Genomic DNA, 8,407 nt, shown 5'->3' on the forward strand with positions numbered 1-8,407 from the left:
CTGTTATAATTGCATAACTCTTTTTTTTTTTTTTTTTTTTTAAGAAAACTTTGCCATTTCGAAGAGAAATATATAGTCATTTTATAGTTAACACCTACACACTGCAAACAAAAAAATCCTCTAGGAAAACAAGGTGCTATACACATTTTTATCCTCACAGAGGCAATGAGAGAACAAGTAATACACAATACAAGAGAAGTGCACAATTTGCAATGTGCTACTGGCAGGCAGGAGGGTACCATGAGGATAACTGTAGTGTAAAAGCATGCATGGCACACACAGCTGAATAGTTTATGTTCTATTTTATTGTATTTTAGCAATGCAGAAGAAGTTGTTTCTAACATTTGTAATTTAAACTTACAAAATATTTTTGGGGTACTCAGAAACTGCTTTTCTGAATTGGATGAAATAATAATCAAGCATTTTCTGTTCTATTTTAGGAGGCTGTTTACAGCTGTTTGTTTCAACTGTTCCACCATCCCTAGTAAGTGTTGATAAATAGCCTGTTTTGCACATGACAGTAAGGTATAGTTGCTTTTATTGAGATAGCATTTAAATTCATGATATTCTTTTTTTACATATGAAGATCCATTTTGTAATATTTCCCTGTTTTTAAAAACTTAGTGAAGGTTTTTCAAAATACTGCAAAGGCTACAAGTAGGATCAAGTGATTAATTAACAGACTAATCAAACTGCAGGTGTACCAGCTAGCTTATAACTTACAGACTGACAGGTTCATAATCTTTAAAATCATTTTCTCAGGCATAAAAGGCTTTCCTTTTACAGTGCCCTCATTAATTTAAAGAATCCTAGTAAATATATTACCGTCTCCTTTTCAGAAGGAGTGTCCTGGTAAATATATTACCGTCTCTTTTTCAGAAGGAGTGTGTCTTCTTATATTGCCTTATCATTTACACATCTTCATTTAAAATGGCTCTGTTCAAATAATATAAAGTCACAATTAAACTCAAAGAGAGTATGAAATCTGAGACAGTAAGTGAAATATATAGGGTCAGCTAAAGTTCTTTGCAACTATTTTGAAGATAAAATTTGAAGGGGAGGGATAGAGCTTCTGGGTGCATGGCAGCTGGATGGAGACAGATCTGTGGCATTCTGTGTACGGAATGAACACAAGATGTCACCCTAGCTGTGAGATAGCTCCAACACAAAAATGCCATTAGTTGAAGAGGAAAGAAAATTAAGGATTTGGGTTACTTTTTATTTATTTATTTTTTAAGTTGTCCATCATATGTGTTCCTCCATTTACCTATCACGGAACATTGTTTCACTACAAAATTTTCTACACCTTGCTGAATATTTCTAATTCAATTCTATCATGTCATTTAGGATTTTTTAAAATTGTTGTCTTAAAGTAGGTTCCTGAAATTCGAAGTCAGATTTTACTTCCTTGAATAGTAGCCCTATGTTTCTTACACTGTTAGTGACAAGATGATGGAGAACAGAGTGCAGTATTTTTCTGAGTTTTCTTCAGTCTCATTCACTTTCATACACTTACCTAAAAGTCTAAAAGCTTATAGAAGGATGCAATGGCAAGTATTGTGAAAAACTTTCAGATGTCACATAGTTAAATTGTTATGTTTCTTCCTAAAATGTGTAAACATTTTTGTGCTGAAGAATAATATTTTCTTTATGTAACAGTTTGAAATTCCTTTTACCTTTACTCTAAATAATGCACAATACTCCCTTCAAGGAAGAAGGGGTTGAAAATCTTGAATTAAACAAAGCATTGTTTAAACAATGGTATTAGCATTCTTCTGGTTATGGATGAGGAATGGATACCTTAAATATTAAACCTCTTAAGCTCAGGCCCCCGATTTCAGTAATATGGACAGCATGCCTATGTTCAAAATTACATTTATGCTTTAAATGTTTGTTTCCTTCCTGTATAAAATAATAAAAAAGATTTTGCAGTGAAGACATCTGGGACTTGTGAGGACAGAACTCAATGCCTTGTTGTGTTGTAGATGCTCCTGTTACCTTAAGTGATCATTCTCATTTCATGTATCTCATCCATACAGTGAGAATATCTTAATCTGTAAGATGAGGATAGCCATATTTCTTTACTCCCACTGCCTGTTTGTGTTTAGACAGCAAGCCCTTAAAGCAAGGACTAATTTAAAAAATATGTTTGTATGGGACCTATAACAGAGAAGGCCTGTATGTATCAGGGAGCTCTGGGCGCTATTGTAATATTAATTAAACAAAAGTGTATTGCTGTTAACCACCAAAATTTAAATATACAAATGATAGTAAAATACTATTTTGTTACAAGGTATACATCTTAGGGTCCAGACTCTCATCAACCTGGACAGAGGAGGATACTAAATAGTGAACACAGAGCATGTCAAATAATCTGTGATACCTCTACCTCAGTGTGCTGTTAGCCCATAGTGAATAACAGAATACTTTCAAGAACGTATCAGATAAGCTCATTCTCACATTTTCTGCAAGATGCAGTTAGGAATACACTTACTAGTGATTTTCTTGAAGTGGCTCACCCCTCCCTTGCCCAATATTATTAGTATGCTCCTACATCCATAGTTTTACACTACTCTTCTGCTTTACATAATTCTGCATGTCCTTAAGACCAGTGTAAGTTACTTTTACTTTTAAGACCCTTTCAGATTGCCATTTAAAGGAGTTTTAATATTCCTGAGAATGAGAATGGTTAATTCTTATTCTGTTATGTAATACTGCTTTTTTTGATTGAAACTCAGTGGGACCTTGGACAGTCAGTGCTCTATAAGAGAATGCTCAATAGCTTGTATTACTGGACTCTGAGCTTTTACAGTTCAAGCCTTTATAAACTGTGTCAAGCTGTGATAGCTATAATTATTGCACACGTTGGCTTAATCTATATAGTGTAGTCATAATGCATTAGCCTTTCCAACTTTCACTTGCCTGTCCTTTATTATCAGTGACATTTTCCCTTAAAGGTTCAGAGCAAGCATGACTTTATGATCAGCCATAAGCTTTAACTAAACCAACTTTTTTTTCCCGAGGAAGACTGTTGTTGAAGAAACCGGGAGATGGCAGTCTTTCTTAATGGATCAGAGATAAATTCTACTGGTGACTACAATTTCTGTTCTTGTGCCCCACAATAGGCAAAAAATTAAAATGAAGTGAAGGAAGAGCCACACTTCTTGTCTTGTTGGCACAGCAAATCATGGCATGCTTTCACCCCTCTGGTATCTTCCAGAGCCTTTTCTTTCAGCTGTCAGATCTTGAACAATCACATAAATCTAGGGGGAATTGTGGTCTTCCCAGTCTTCAGATTGGCCTTAGTGCAGTTTTCTTACCTGGCTATTTCAACATACCTGAACTACAGTTCTCTGTTCTCTGGTAACACACAGGAGAAGTCAATGACTAGCCAGCCTTCCTAGGACTGTGTACTTCATCTGAAGGCAGGCTATTTCAGAGAAAACTACCTTAGAAACAAAACACAATTCATTCATGTATGTTTAATCATTAAAAACATAGTAATCCAGAGACTGTATGACCTAGCCTATCTCTCTGTTAGTTTGCGCTTTAAAGTATCTGTCACCATTCTTGGACAACTCAGAGCCTCCACGGGGGATCAAGATGTTTTTAACTGGCTGTGGTGCTTTTGGTCTCTGTTAATGTAACCTGACAAAAGGCAGTGTCACATCAGCTTATAACCCAGTGGGATACCATTGTACTAAGATATGTGATTGTCTATTCTTACTGGAGAAATAATTTCTGCATGGCAGTATTACATATCAGTTTCTTTCAAGCTGTTGGCTGCAAGCATGAACAAAAACTTCTTACTTTTCTGTATGTTTTTCTGTAGAGTAAGCACCAGAAACTCTGAGATGGGAGAGCATAAAAGTGGTTTGAATTGACTCTTTGTCCTTTTTGTCACAGTCCAACTCAAACAGAGCTTAGGAAAACCATGATCTGCCTTCAATTATTTACTAGAACCAAGTGATAGATTTAATTCTAACAAACTAATAATCTTTCATCTCCATAGTCATCATGGCTTTTGGACTCCTAAAGCTGCTTCTCAGTGTTACCACTCCTTCCCTTAAATTGCAGTAAGGTGCTTGGGAATTGTAAGTGTATAGAGACCAAGAGCACATATTATTCATGACCACATCAGGCTTATACATTGTTTGGACTAATGCTTTGTCTTCTGTTGGGGCAAATTCTTGCTTCGTACCTTCCAACCATTTCAAACTGCCTTAAACAACCCCTCACTGACTAATAGCAATAATAACAATAATAAAACAAATAAATTCTTTTAGGCAATGCTGAGTAAGATGAGGAGATGTAGAAGGTAGCTAATGTTTATTAAGTATTCCAGTTGCTACCTGAGCTTACTGCAGAACCAAGCAAAGGAGGAAAACAATAAATTGTTCCAAACATCCAGTTATATTCTCACTTGTCATATTTGTCAGTATTGTAAGGGAAAGGTTTTTGGTTTTTTAAGCTAGTGATAACAGACCTCCCTGTCACATTTGTGTGTAAAGATCGTCAACCTTTCTTCTGCAGCTCACCATGTTCAGTTTGATGCACGTTACTCAATGTCTTGCCACTGTTTTCCTGAGCATTCATGCCTGTAGACATACTGCAGATGACTGGTTCTCACAGCAGAGCTCTATTTTTAACTTGGCATGCAGGAAGATGAGCTGTTCACATCTAGCAGAAGGCAAATGTCTTTGGACTTGCGTGCCAGGATTCTGCAGGTGAGAATCGTGTACATGGTAAGAAGTATCTGGATACAGGTTTGGAACATGGATACATTGACAGTGCAAAACTCCTTGGGGTGGCAAAACTGCTTGATATACAAATGACACTGAATATATTGACCAAAGTTTGTTATTTTGTCTGCTTCACAAAACCTCAGCAACAATTCCCAGGTAGCTATAATGGAATTTACCTTAGCTGTGTATATGAAGTTTCACTTGCTATGCAGTATCATAATACAAGCCTCTAAAAGCTACGTTAAACATTTAGCTCGCACTTAATCATCTGCCAGGAATGTTTAAAGGCATAATGTCTCATTAATAATTATTAAATCATTGAGTCGTGCAAAGAGAGATGTTCCGTCTTTACTTACATAATGGTAAAACACAGGTCATTTACCAAGCATGCAACAGCACATCAGACATTGGAATTTTCTTGAAGGGAATTAACAGAGCCTTATTAGAGGATATGTACTAGTAAAGAAAGGAAGCATTTGGTGATTGAAACACTGTTCAGCCATGGCATATAGTCTAGTTTCTACTCTCCCCCATACTCTGACAGCTTAAAACATGCTTATGTAAATTGGCAGGTGTAAAGAAACAACATTAATCGTATAACCCCAAATTATTTCAGTGTCACTCAGTTATGGAACTGGGAGTCAGAAAATACACGTGGAGCTTCTACCTCTGCCACAGACAACATGCATGATTGAAATAAATCATTCACGCTCACATTCCTGCCATCTGACTATGGACATTAACAGAGGTCCTGTGTTAAAGCACTCACTTCAAGAAGCAGTTCAAATGTCACATGAGCTCCATAGTGGTGTCTGTCTCTCTTCATTGACTGTTGGGAGTACAGAGTGAATAGGCTCTCAACATAGGCAAGGTCCTTAAGTGCAGTTTTGGAAATAGTGCTGGATGTTTATCTGGGTTTGTAGGCTTTAAGTGTGACCCGGTTGAGTTGAAATGCTCTGCCTCCCTAGAGGGTTCCTCATACCCTTTTGTAGAGAGTTCAGTAATTACTTATGCTTGCTTATCCATGATAACAATAATTTTTTGCCCCAGGTCGAGGGTATGTAGGGAATCAAAGCTCCTGGTTACTGTCAGCTACAGGGTCTGGCTTAGAGCTGTTCCTGTGTCCTTCTGGTAAGCCCTTGGTCTCTCAGAAAGCCTGTCCTACCTCAGCCCTCTCCGCACAAAACATGAGGGAGTTCTGGTATTCAGCTTGCTTTGCAGCAGTTTTTGTGCCTATGCCTTCATTCTTCTTCTGGAGGGTACAGAATGAAAAAAAGTTTTTAAAGTAAGATTGAGTGAAATGGATAGGATTTTTATTTTGTTCTAGTTTCAGAATGACATTGCTTCTATATAATGCCCATCCTTTGGATTAATAGTATGTTTTACCCTTTCCCATCCATGTCCATAAGGAATTAAGATAATCAAAGACAAAGAAAAGGAGGCAGCAAATCAGTATAGGTAAGCTCCAGGCAGAGAGCAAATGTACTCACTCTGTAGTGTGTAAAGGGGCAATTTAGGCCTTTAAATGAAGCCTGAATTACTTCAACCTTGAATGGAAAAATGCATTAATCTGTAATTATGTAATTTCACAAAAGAAAGCAAGAAAAACAAGAGATGCCTAACTGATTTAGATGGCAAAATGCCAAAAAAAATATATCCTGAGCTGGGATTTGTACATTTCAAGAAAAATAAAGCAAGGATGCACATGGAGACCTGGAGCATAAGACATATATACACTTTGCAAATATGCAGCAGGTTTTGATGAATGAAGCATATCTCTGTGTGACTTCTTAGGCTCTAAGCCTTGACACCCCAGCAAGCGTAAGCACTCAAAAAATGTCTTCTGTCTAGATACCGAATGTGGAGCAAAATTTCTGTTGTAAAAATACTATTTCAAGTGCCATAGAACTGAACTTTGATTAAAAAAAAATTGTAGTCAACTTCAACAAGAAGATTTGGTTTTGCTATGCCCTGGAGTCCCCTGAGTGTGCTCTTCTGAAAGACCACATTCCCTCACTAACCCTGACAACAGAAGTGGGACAGTCCTTTGATGATGCCAAAATGCAATGTCTCACATCCAAACACATGACACATTTCAGTTGCCACCATCTACATATTATGGATCCTCAAATATAAGCTTGTGTTTTCTCAAGAGCCCTGTTACATCCTGAAATTAATGGCTCCTGGTTGATCATCTCACATCAGAAGGACAATGAGCATCACTGCTGATGAGTGGTGCTTAATAAGAACAGTGGACATGTCTTTGGCATGAGGTCAATCATGTTCCCTGTGCTTAGAGGCTGCCTCATCCAGGCCCATATCTCACATGGGTTTGGGCAGTGTAGTGTCTGGGATAAGCTGGATGCTATGTCTCAGCTCCCTCAGTTGTTCTCTCTGAATTTCATGAGCCTGTTACAGGATTCTGTCAAAATAAAGTCAAGAGAAATCATCAGGGAGAGTAAGGAGCTGGCAGGACACTTTGTTGGACTGTGTGTTGAGCCATGGAATTGTGCATAGTGCAGGTGAGGTGGTGAGGATGTAAGTATTGGAAGGGCTATTGAAAGCTCGGTAAGGATGGAGTAGGTGGCACAGGTGTTATTTAAAATAAAACTTGCTATGCTGGCAGCTCAGACTTAGGACATGCACAGATTTTGGCCTCCTCAGAATATACATGCCCTGTGAAAATAGCATTTTCAGTTGTATTCTACATTCATGATCTTGCAGTACTTTCACGTTGGCTGAGGTTGTACAGCTATTTGTTGGTCTCTATGAGACTTTCTCTGGAGTCTGATTGCTCGGGATAAGAATTTACCTGCAAAAGTAGTCGTGTGTGCTGTGCCATAGAATTAGTGTTAGTCACTTTTTTTCTCTGACAGAAGAAGATAAAGCATTGAATAAGTCTGGCCCTGCAGGTGATGCTGAGAGACACTGGTAGATATAACAAATTGAATTCCCTAGCCAGCCTGATTTTAGTGTAGAATATTTACTTCTTCCAGGGAAGTTAAACCTCACCTCCATGATGCATTTCTACACATTTACACCTTTTACAGCTTTACACCTTCTAGATAGTTAACTACCTTAAAAAGGATAAACAAACTAATTGTAAATATTTTTTTTAATTACATAATTTCCAACATTATATTATCTTTCCATTAAACAGCACAGCTTTAGCAGACACAGACCTGTGAGGCAGCAGCTGTGGATCTGTTAAACTCTCCTTCATTATTAATGTCTTGCTTTCATTGGTTTTAAGACAGATTCTTTGAGTCATGTTTTTCAAAACCATATTGTAGATTTGCACACATGATTTTAAGTGTGAGTGATTTGAAAGTGTCTCCCAGTGTATCTACCTGACTTCTGTGATTTTGCCTTTTTATGTTGCAGTGAGGGTTCTGAATGAAGAACTGATCCTACTTCAAAATTACATCTCTATCTTGTTGTATTGCTCTTAATGGGAAAATGTTTATAATTTCAGCATGTAATTTTCTACTGTTCTCAGACAGCTTTAGTGGTATAAGCAGTACTCAGGGTGTGTTTGAGAGATACACTTTGATTAATAAAGAACAGACTAGTGAGCTAATATGAAGAACTGTGTAAAGATTAAGGTTTTCCTATACTGTTGGAATGGAAATAGACCCTTGGGTAAAATATTTTAGGAAACA

The sequence above is a fragment of the Harpia harpyja genome, chromosome 7 (genome assembly GCF_026419915.1).
Source record: "Harpia harpyja isolate bHarHar1 chromosome 7, bHarHar1 primary haplotype, whole genome shotgun sequence".
Taxonomy (NCBI): Eukaryota; Metazoa; Chordata; class Aves; order Accipitriformes; family Accipitridae; genus Harpia; species Harpia harpyja.